The sequence below is a fragment of the Malus domestica genome, chromosome 05 (assembly GCF_042453785.1).
Source record: "Malus domestica chromosome 05, GDT2T_hap1".
Classification (NCBI taxonomy): Eukaryota; Viridiplantae; Streptophyta; class Magnoliopsida; order Rosales; family Rosaceae; genus Malus; species Malus domestica.
In genome coordinates, this window is record NC_091665.1 from 46,096,194 (window position 1) to 46,107,986 (window position 11,793).

An 11,793-nucleotide genomic window follows, 5' to 3' on the forward strand; every position below is an offset into this window, starting at 1 on the left:
ATATAATTCTATATACCTTTCGTTTAAAACATAATTTCATTCTAATTCAATTTCTGGGAAAACGTCAAGTATATATATATATATATATATATATATATATATATATATATATATATATATACGGAAAACAAAACTGCCCACTCACAGATTACATCGACGTCTCGTAAGTCCCTGAGCATCCCTTGGCCATGCCCGATGCCCGCATAAACCTCACCTATACAAAAGTAACCAATTTGACGTTATTTAACGCCTAACCCAAAACTTAGTTAATAACTCCTCATATATTGCTCAAATTGGGTATATGAATATACCATCGTGACCTACACAACCTCAGGATCATCCCCATATTTTTAAAATAATTTTTGGAGTCCTCACGCGCCCCCACGCGCCTGACGTGGCACGGACCTACGCGCCCCCACGCGCGGCCACGTGCCAAGCACACTGACGGTGTCAATTGACGCCGTCATAAATATTCCGTTAAAACCCCGGAATATTCCGTTAACTTAACCTTTTTCCGTTACTGCCGTTAGGAATATTCCGTTAAATATAACGGATTATTCCTTCTTCTTCTCTGGTCGTCCCTCGCCGGACTCCGGTCACCGGAAACTGGGGAATATTTCAAATCCACTATTCTCCTTCGTTTTTCATCCAAATTTCTCGAATTTTACACCAATTTGAAGCCCTAAACATCTACTTTCACGTTGGACTAGTTTTAGGGCCTAAAAACTACGAGATCAAACTTTTCAAAAATTCAAGAAATCGGCCAAACTTACAACTCGTGATCCCGACGTCCAATCCATGCCAACGAAGCACTCCGAGCTTCCTTGTGACTTCCTAAAGCTCACTGTGAGTTTGGTTTCACCTAAAACAAAGCCAATTCGAAGTTCATGAACAGTGCAATATCACGGGGTCCTTGAAAACTAGGGTTTTCCGAAGTAGAACTTACCTGAAATGGATACCATCGTGCTCGTGAAGTCTTCAGGGTTCCAATGGTGGTCTTAGATTCGTCGTTGGTATAGATTTAGGGTGGTTTTGTGGTTGGTCCGTGAGTTCGAAGGAGAGGGAGAGAGAACTGAGAGTTTCGTGAGGGAGGAGAGAGAGAGGGACAAGGTACGGGAATTGGGGAAGGTTTTGAGGGATGTGGGGATCCCACGTGTCCAACCCAATCCCAATTTCATAAATTCCTACATAAAAATCCAACTTAAGCCTAGTTTAAGTTCCTAAAACCAAATAACTTAGGAACTTTAAGTAAAACCAATTGTTAAATTTTCGCCCCTTAGTCCCGTTTAAGGGCATTTTCGTCTTTTCACGTCCTCGAAATTAAAATTCCGGGACGGGCTGTGACAGTACCAATTTTCTTTTCAGTTTTAGTTTTTACCCATATATGAATTCCTTTTTGTGTCTATATTTTTCAAACTTTTATTTGTACTCATATTTTTTTAAACTTTTATTTGTACCCATAATTTATTAATAATGTACCCACCTGTCTTTAAAAATGTACCACTTTGTTATATGTAAAATGTACCGGTTTTTTATTTTTTGTAGGTACCATTTGATTTATGTAAAATGTACTCATTTTTTAATATAAGAAGTATTTATTATTTTAATCTAAAATGTACCTATTGTTTTTTTATATAAAATGTACCCTTTTTTTATATAAAATGTTTCTTCTTTTTTGTATAAAATGTACCAACTTTTTGTATGTAAAATGCACCATATAAACTTGTCCAAAAGAAATTTTTCGTGTGTAAAATGTCATTAACATAAGTAATGACAAAACATGGGTTTTATTTAAGTATAATTTATTTTTAATATTTTCATCCCACAAATCAAGAATTTTTTGAAATCTCATTAGTATAAATAACTACAAATATCATTAAAATTTTAAATAACCAACATAAAAATGCATTATTGCATTAATTTCAGGGACCTCAATCAAAAACAAAAAATCAACAAAATTTAAGTCAAAGAAAGTAAATAGGGACCACATCCAAGAAAGTTGATAAATAGGGACCACATCCAAACTCATACTTTTTTTGGTTTATGAGGAATGTCATTTAGTTTCGATGCCCCTTCATTATTAAATTTGCTAAATTCGTCAACCCTATTGGAAGGGGATGGAAAAGAGATGGAGAATCCTAGTCCTTATTTACAATGTCATTTAGGTCCCCCATAATCCATCCCGCACTGAACCGGTTTTGAAAAATAAAACCGAAATAACCGACTTGGACTATGCTGTATATAATAGCTGGGGAAATCATTTCGTTAATATATCATTAACTAAAACGCTCCAGAGGGATTCAGAGATTCAGGGGGAGAGACGAGAAAGAAAAGGTGACTCCGGAGATCAAGAAAGTAAGAAAGATATGAGAGAAGATTCGAAGAAGAAAGAAAGGTGTCACAGTTCGCAGGTGAATATTTATTTCCTTTTGCCATGCATGATTTAATCCTTCTTTCTATTGCAAAATCTTCTTCTTTGGCCATGATTAATTACCACTCACGTCAATGCATAATCTTTTACTATCAAATTTCAAGTTACTTTACTACCTCTACAGTGAAGGATTTATTTTGAAAAACACGTTCATTTGAGCAACATCATATAGCATGCAATTAACAATTAAAGGCGGAATCATGCTTGCATGCACTCAAAAACAAAACATTACCATGAAATTCAAAGCCTAGTAGATTGGTGAACCAATAATCAACTCAAAACAAAGTGAGTTGAAATTATTACCTTTGTAGATTCCTCTTTGCATAAGCAAAGGCTAATCACCCAAAGAGATAGGGCCTTCATTCCTTGCTTCTTAGATCCATGGATTTGGATGGAAAAATAGGTTTCTCCAAGTTCCCAAAATAGGGAACCTCTAAGTCTCTTCACCAAGGTTTGATTGTAGAAGAAATGAGTGACCTTGGAGTAGTAGGATTGCTAGATGTACCCTCCAAGGTGTTGGCCTCTTTAGAGAGAAAATGGAGAGACAATTCTCACCAATTTTCCCCCAAAATAAACCCTTAATCACTTAATGAATATTTAGTTATAAAGTCATTTATATAGTCACTTCTTTAAGTGACCTAAATAACCAAAACCCTAATTCATCACACTATGGCCAGCCATTTAGGGGATTTTGGGCTTTTGGGCTTTAATGAATCTTCATTCATTAAATTGTCATACAACTTAAGTTAATGGGCTTGACGTTCGAAGCCCATTGGGCCTTAAGGTCCAAAACTATCCCGAAGTCTTTAACGAACTTATTCGTTTGATTAATTAACATATTAATTAATCCTTGCCATAAATAAATGATTAAACCATTTAATCATTCTTACTCATTTCCGTTTAATCTTCAATCTCCACCTTTTATGGTGTGCGATCCATTAGGTTCCTTTTAGCGAGGTAGTGGGCGATTAAAACCATTTTACATCGATTGTGAATTGAAACTATTTTCAATTCTCCCTTTAGTGATTACACACGTTTAGGGCTTCCACAAACCATGAGTGACACCTAGCAGCATATCATGGTTACCCAAGCTAATCAGAAGAGGATAGAGAACCTATTCAGTTTGGGATTACAAATGCAATACGGTCCTTCTCTAATCTAATACTATTGACCACATTGTTTGGTATGATAGTTTATTTATTCATGTCTACTATCCAATGTGATTCGTGTGCTTATATGATTTCCTTGAATGTGATTTGGAACGCATTCCCTAATCTCATTCATACTCTGGCCAGAGATTCCAAATCATATCATAGAGTATTCTCCCTCAACTGTTTGAAGGTTAGAGATCCCTTGTTGCGCATTCACTTGTCTCCATAGCTAAGTGGCTTAACCCCAACGATGCCGTGGACACCCCGAGGGGGTGACTTTGACATAATCAAAGATCAAGGACTTAACCACAAGACAACTGTGATGCCTCAGGTCAAAGGACTACTTTGCATTATCCCAACCATGAGTTCTCATGTGACATGGAATATAAGAACTCTTCGTTGATCACGTTCAGTGAACTCTTCGTTGATAACGTTCAGTGAACTCATTCTCTATTGAGCACCTACGTACTTGTCTTGATGTCACACACACCAATGACTCGAGACTAATCACTCTCCCTGAGAGAAGACATAGTACGTACTGATCTTAACGGACTGTCAACGCCCAATTGACAATCCTATGATCAGGAACGTTTAGGATGTGTCTACGAAAGAATGGTCTCATGAATCTAACTTCATTAGATTACATTCTCCCAATCACATATTCCTTGGACTTTATCGTTTAAGCATATAACATTTATATGAGACGGCTCAAACAATAATTTATGCCCTTTATATGTAAAACTAGATTAGTTTAACATGTGAAATGTCCGTAAAGTATCATCACATGATTGGCTTTAGGGCACATTTCCAACAATCTCCCACTTGCACTAGAGCCAATCAGCTAGGTCATCTTGATGATACCTCTTCTGTAGTCATTTCATAAATGGCTGAATAGTAGGCCTAGACAGTGGATATCTATATGTGTTATCCACAGAAGCAACCTTGAGAATAACGACGTCACCATTATACATGATTCTCAATCATGTGGTTCAGTCTCTCATTTGTGTTCGGATCTTGATGAGACCTTAATTCCCAGGCTTGAGCTATCGCCCCATTAGTGTCATACACTTTCTGGTTGGAATTGAATAGAGAGTTCATAAATGAACTTTCCCATCCAAACAACATTGTTGTAAACTTCTATATGGCAATATATCTTGCATTCATAATGGAACACACTAAAGTCATTACTTTAATGTTTCCATCCAAATATCTCTTTAGTCATAATAAAGAGATATTTGTTTATCTCTTCATTCATAATGAAGAAACATCCAATGATGGATTAGATTCATAATCTAATACATTTACGCTTCCATTACGTTACTCTAATTCTTCCTCATTCTTTGAGGAATCTATCCTTAAGTATTTCTTAAATACTTAAGGACTCACTTGACAGTTGCCACGGTTCTGATCCTGGGCTTGCACTGATATCGTCTTGTACCGTTCTAGGTACAACTCATATCAATGTTTTTCATACAATATGAAATACATAAATCACCTTTTTGCTTTATGCATAAAGGATTCAATTTACGCATTATTTCTATGGGAGTCAAAGGGTACGTTCCCTTTGAGAAGGGCAACTTGCTAGTCTCACTAGAATCGTCATTCTTATTGAAGTTTATCATCATATGAGAAACTTCCTAGCATCCATTGTCTATTATTAGGGATTGATATAATCCAATTATATCATGAAATATATCATTATAGATTTCCATCCCATGTATATAGACTATGTTGATGCACAAAATCAGCGAAGACTTTGGTACAACAGAAAGTGTCAGGTTTTGTGACCTTCGCTTGGTTGCTTCGGTCACTAGTGAGGATAAGTACGTAAATGAATAGAGACAGAGAAGCAAACACAGGATGTACGTGGTTCACCCAGATTGGCTACGTCCACGGAGTAGAGGAGTTCTTATTAGTAGTGAAGGGCTTACACAAGTACAAAGGATCAAGCTCTCAATTTAGTGAGTTCTTGTGAATGATTTAACACAAAATGGCATTCGGCAATATTGTGGGGGAATGACCCCTATTTATAGAAAAACTTGTAGCTTTGTCACATTGACATGTGTCATGTTGTGATTGGTTCTTGATGTCGACACGTGCTGCGCTCTGATTGGCTTCTAATCTTGACACGTGTCGAGTAGTGATTGGCCTCCTGGTCGGAGGGGAACTCTTCTGGGTCCTTGACAGTATAGCGTTGGCCGGTGCTCGGTAGTTTCGGGATTGGTCAAGTATGGTACAAACAGTGCTCCCCTAAGTTCCCGAGTGAGGGAAACTCCTCGGTTGGGGACTTGCAAGATCCAATCCCTTGAGTAATCACGAAACTTCTAAGTACCGAAGTGTGGTCTGATCTTCATCTGCCCTTCTCTGGAAGTACCTTTCCTCCATCCGGGAATGGTGTACTTAGCTGATGTTGACGCACAAGGTAATGTATCAATTTCACTTGAAGCTTAGTTGTAGTTTCGGGCTTAGTCAAGTGTGATACAAACCCTATAGTAGGAGTCCCCCAAGTCGCCGAGCTAGGAGATCTGCCGAAAGAGGTGACAGACAAGGTAAGCAGTCAAACTTCCAAGTAAGCAACCCAGGATCAGAGGTTTGACGTCGGCTTCCGGTTGATTGTTCTCATTCTCCTTGTCTCTCATTCAACTGCCAGGATAAGGAGAAGCAAATGGATAAGAGATGATATGAGATACTTTTGCTTTTGAAGAAGTAACTTTCCACAGGCTTATTCTTGAACTGTGCTGGAGGGTTTTCTGGTGCCCTTCAGAGTATAAGGCCGACTCAAAAATTTGAGGGTCAAAACAAGTCCATCAAATCTAGAGTACGTTCGACCTTGATGATATGGGATACTTTTGCTGTTGACGGAATAATGAATGTGGTATGGAAAGGTGTCGTGCTGTAGTGATCTGTTTCAGCTCACCGTTGAACCTTCTGCTTCAATCTTTTGCATGGCAGAAGTGGTGTGCAACCTTTGCATTTAAATGGTCATTCAGAACATTCCTTCATAGTGACTCATCCACGCTTGGCAGCTTCAGTGTAAAGAGCCAATATCTGATCAACTGTCATGAGGTATTTGCCGGTGGAATTCGTGACCTTGACAGCAGTTGAGGATGAGTACTCGAGAGCAATGCTAAGTAAGCAACCAGGCAAAGGCTCCAGGCAGTCAGTTCCAAATTGGAGGTTTGATTTCAGGTTCCGACTGACTGCTCTCTTTCTCCTTGTCCTGCAGGTGTGGACAAGGACAAAGACAAAGATAGGGAGAAAGCATGATATGGGATACTCTTGCTTTCGACCCTGATGATATGAGATACTCTTGTTCTTGGTGTGGCTTATTTGCTGAGGTATTATCGGGGGGAAATAAAGCTGAGTATTTCGAGAGGTTATGTTGAGGGTGCCTTTTCGAATGCGAGAAAGGGTTGAGCATTTTTGCAGGTTTGCCTGTCCGTTGAGGAGGGAGGTCAATGTATATAGGGATTTCCCAATAACAAGTAGTAATGCTATTCCTTTACCCTTCTTGGTCACAGCAATGTAGTGGGAGCTGCCAGCTTCACGTGTTTTAATTTTGTCAGAGCACTTTGAAAAAGTGGTATGTGGTATCTGGAAAGCTGATGTTACGTGTGAAGATTACAGACAAGCTTTATCTAAGGAAATCTGGCTCTCGAAGTTCTGAGAGTTGTGCCTCTTCGGTTTTCGAACAAGCAATCCCGTCGAAGATCTGACTCTCGAGATTCGGAAAGCGGTGCTACTCCGGTTTTTGAGAAAGTAATTATGTTGGGAGTCTTTTCTCGAATGTGAATAAAGGTTGGTCGTTCTTGCCAACCTGTCTTGCCACAAAACACGGAGGTCGACACACATAGGGACTTTCCAGTTGTCAAGCAGTGGTGCTGTTCCTTTACCCTTATGGGTAATAGTAGGGTAGCTGGCACTTCGAAATTCTCGTGCCTAAACTTTGTCAGAGATCTTTGACAAAGTTATATGTGGTACCCGAGGAGTTGATGGTGCATATGGAGAGCGGTGATTGATCAGTAAGATTCACGTGCTTTCTACTTCACCAGAAATCTTCGACAGATTGCCCGTAATTTCCGCAAAGCTGATTGTGCATGTGACAGGTGCTGACGAGGCTGCAAAAGCAGGTGCTTCTTCGATTTCTGAGATCGGCCCTCGTGGTCTCTGAGCAGCCCAGCTTTTGAGAAAGCATTCGCCTCTTCGATTTCTGAGATCGGCCCTCGTGGTCTCTGAGCAGCCCAGCTTTTGAGAAAGCAAACGCCTCTTCGATTTCTGAAGCTCCGTCGAGTGCAGATTTTTATAGAGGCTGGCATTAAGTTCCACAGCACACTTGAATCTCTACCAGTAGAAGCTCATTTCTTGCACTTCTAAGATCTTGATTTGTCTGACCTCTTCCTTCTTCAACACATTTGAAAATGTCTGGACCCTCCGACCGTCGTTTTGACTTGAACCTTGGAGAAGAGACAGCCACGCCTTCTCCAGACAACATATGGCGCCCATCCTTCATATCCCCTACTGGTCCTCTTACCGTTGGGGATTCTGTGATGAAGAATGATATGACCGCTGCAGTGGTGGCCAGGAACCTTCTCACTCCCAAAGATAACAGACTACTTTCCAAACGGTCTGATGAGTTGGCTGTTAAGGACTCTCTGGCTCTTAGTGTTCAGTGTGCAGGTTCTGTGTCTAATATGGCCCAACGCCTATTTGCTAGAACCCGCCAAGTTGAATCATTGGCTGCTGAAGTGATGAGTCTCAAACAGGAGATTAGAGGGCTCAAGCATGAGAATAAGCAGTTGCACCGGCTCGCCCATGACTATGCTACAAACATGAAGAGGAAGCTTGACCAGATGAAGGAATCTGATGGTAAGGTTTTACTTGATCATCAGCGGTTTGTGGGTTTGTTCCAAAGGCATTTATTGCCTTCGTCCTCTGGGGCTGTACCTGGTAATGAAGCTTCAAATGATGAACCTCCAATGCCTCCTCCTTCTGGGGTTTTGTCAAGTACTGAGGCTCCGGATAACCACCCTCCGGTGCTTTCTCTTTCTGGGGCTCTACCGACTGCTGAGACTTCCCCTAAGCAACCTTTGTGAAGGCTCCCTTTTGTTTGTTTATTTTGACTCATGTATATGTACATATTTGTGGCTTATCGAAAATATTAATAAATAAGCTTTGCTTCATTTCAACATATTGTGTTAAATACACCAAAACCTTCTTCATAAAGCTCTTTGAATTTTTGCTTTTGTTGAAACCTGTATTGTTGAAGCTTTGTGAGTGAAGCATGTAGTTTGAGGTAGTGTTCCCTTAATTTCCCGAGTGAGGAAAACTTCTCGGTTGGAGACTTGAAAAATCCAAGTCACTGGGTAGTCACGAACTTTTGAGTACCAAGGCGTAGTAGCATATGGTGGGAGTCCCCCAAGTCTCTAGTCGAGGGAGTTGACGAATGAGGTGTCTTGCTAATAGTCCATGTCGTAAGTACCAAAACTTCATTCTTTTGTTTTCTAAGTGGTAGCCCCGGACTTTTTCTTCATAGATTTTGTTTATGAAGGTTGCTAGGCCCGAATAAGTGGAATTGCAGAAGGTGTAACCGTTGGTGCATTAACATCATAATGGAAGCATCACAATGATGGAAGCATCACAATGATGAAAGCATCATAATGATGAAAACACCATAATGATGAAACATCATAATGATGTTTCTTTGGTGGAATTGTTTTTCATTTCCCCTAACAACCGGAATTGTTTTTCAACATAACACCATCATCTGTAGGTCGAATCACAAAGTTGTCTTCATGAAAGTTGTTCGTTAATTCCTTAACTACAACATATCCAAATTGGAGAGCCATCGGAGCAGTACAACTCCAGAAATCCAGGTATGATGAGTGACTGTTTATCATTTGTCTGTCAACCCGTCAGATTTGTTGTGAGCTTTGAAACTCTATTTTCTCTTGCTCAGATCAGCATGCTTTCTTCATTAAAGTTGTTCCTCAGCTTGTGAACTACAACATATCAAAATTTGAGATCCCTCGGAGCTGTATAACTCAAGAAACTCAGGTATGATGAATGACTGGTTATTATTTTTCTGTCAACCCGTCAGATTTGTTGTGAGCTTCGAAACTCCATTTTCTCTTGTTCAGATCGGTATGCTTTCTTCATTGAAGTTGTTCCTCAGCTTGTGAACTACAACATATCCAAATTTGAGATCCCTCGGAGCTGTATAACTCAAGAAACTCAGGTATGATGAATGACTGGTTATTATTTGTCTGTCAACCCGTCAGATTTTTTGTGAGCTTCGAAACTCCATTTTCTCTTGTTCAGATCGGTATGCTTTCTTCATTGAAGTTGTTCCTCAGCTTGTGAACTACAACATATCCAAATTTGAGATCCCTCGGAGCTGTATAACTCAAGAAATTCAGGTATGATGAATGACTGGTTATTATTTGTCTGTCAACCCGTCAGATTTGTTGTGAGCTTCGAAACTCCATTTTCTCTTGTTCAGATCGGTATGCTTTCTTCATTGAAGTTGTTCCTCATCAACTCTTTCATAACATATCAAAAATTCAGGATGAACTAACGGTTAAATATTTCCAGATCTTCGAAACATCACAACAGCTTCGAAATCTGCAAGAAGCCGACTATCATGTTTGGAGCTTCAACACTTTAATTTCCGTCGCTCAAACAGAAATGGTTCCTTCTTGAAAGTTGTTCATATGCTCAAGAACTATAGGGTGTCCAAAATTCAGCTCCATTGGAGAAGAGCAGAGGTTGCAGAAATTTGATAGATGAAAGGAGGCGGAAGAGGGAGAGAGAGAAAAAGTCTCCTGGGTTGGATTTCTATTTTGGGGCAGATTCCAATTTTTGTAGCACCTTCATTATTGATGAATTGCTTGTACTTTTGTCCATTATGAAATTTGGGACTTTGGCTTGTTGTTGGATCTATTATAATATGTTTGAGAACATATATAAGTGAATAAATAAGAAGGAAAATTTTGGGCCCTTGTGGGTGTAAAACAAAAAATGTTTATGTTTACCCAAGTGTTTTTGTACAAGTTCAAGGGCATCTTGGGTTTTGTGAACAAAATTTGTTTATTTGGAGCAAGGTTTTGTGTTGAAGCTTTGTAGGTGAAGCTTTGGTGTTGAAGCTTTTCGGGTGAAGCTTGTTGGGTGAAGCTTTTTAGGTGAAGCTTTGTGGGTGAAGCTTTTTAGGTGAAGCTTTTCGGGTGAAGCTTTTTGGGTGAAGCTTTTTAGGTGAAGCTTTTCGGGTGAAGCTTTTTGGGTGAAGCTTTTTAGGTGAAGCTTTGATGGTGAAGCTTTTTGGGTGAAGCTTTTTAAGTGAAGCTTTTTGGGTGAAGCTTTTTAGGTGAAGCTTTGATGGTGAAGCTTTTTGGGTGAAGCTTTTTAGGTGAAGCTTTGTGGGTGAAGCTTTGTGGGTGAAACTTTGGAGGTGAAGCTTTTCGGGTGAAGCTTTTTAGGTGAAGCTTTGGAGGTGAAGCTTTTCGGGTGAAGCTTTTTGGATGAAGCTGTTTTTTTTTTTTTTTTTTTTTTTTTTTGGCGCTTGACACGGTCTTCATTTGCTTGTTTTGTAGTGACTGTGGAAGACGGATTGCTTTCTGATTGAGAAGGGTTCCGGCATCGCTTGCTATGAATGTAAAAGAGTGAGGGCTGAGTTGGCTAAATTACCTCTTTATTGAATTCATTGCCAAATGGCCTTCATTACATAGGATGCCAAACGGCTATAGCTCAACACTTGTACATCGTGAGTCTATTTGTAGTAGTACTTCAAGTGATCAGCGTTCCATGGATGGCCAAGGGTCTTGCCATCGGAGCTTCTAAGTGTGTAAGAGCCAGGGCGACTGATGCCAATGACTTCATACGGTCCATCCCAGTTTGGACTAAGTGTGCCTTCACTCGGGACTCTGTCGCAGAGTAATCTTTTCTTTAAGACCCAGTCTCCTATTTTGAAAGAACGAGGCTTGACCCTAGAGTCATAATAGTTGGAGATGCGCTGCTTGTAGGCGACATTCCTCAAGTGAGCTTGGTTTCTGTGTTCCTTGACTAAATCCAAGTTGAGGGTGAGTTGTTTGTCATTTTCACTTTGAATGTAGTTCTGGACTCGGAATGTTGCTTGCTCGAGCTCAACAGGGACAACCGCCTCTGTGCCAAAGGCAAGTGAGAATGGAGTTTCTCCTGTTGAAGTCCGATATGAAGTGC

At 39.9% G+C, this 11,793-nt stretch overlaps 1 long non-coding RNA gene across 3 annotated transcripts; it reads left to right on the forward strand.

Moving 5' to 3' along the window:
• Window positions 1–9,070: 9,070 nt before the first annotated feature.
• On the forward strand, window positions 9,071–10,578 carry LOC139196600 (uncharacterized). Of its 3 annotated transcripts, none has more exons than XR_011581685.1 (4): window positions 9,071–9,455; window positions 9,720–9,817; window positions 9,901–9,998; window positions 10,174–10,578. It is a non-coding gene; the product is annotated as an uncharacterized lncRNA (long non-coding RNA). The 3 variants fall into 3 exon arrangements; XR_011581683.1 differs by lacking the exon at window positions 9,071–9,455 and adding an exon at window positions 9,596–9,636; XR_011581684.1 differs by lacking the exon at window positions 9,071–9,455 and having other exon boundaries at window positions 9,659–9,817.
• The last annotated feature ends 1,215 nt before the right edge of the window (window positions 10,579–11,793 follow it).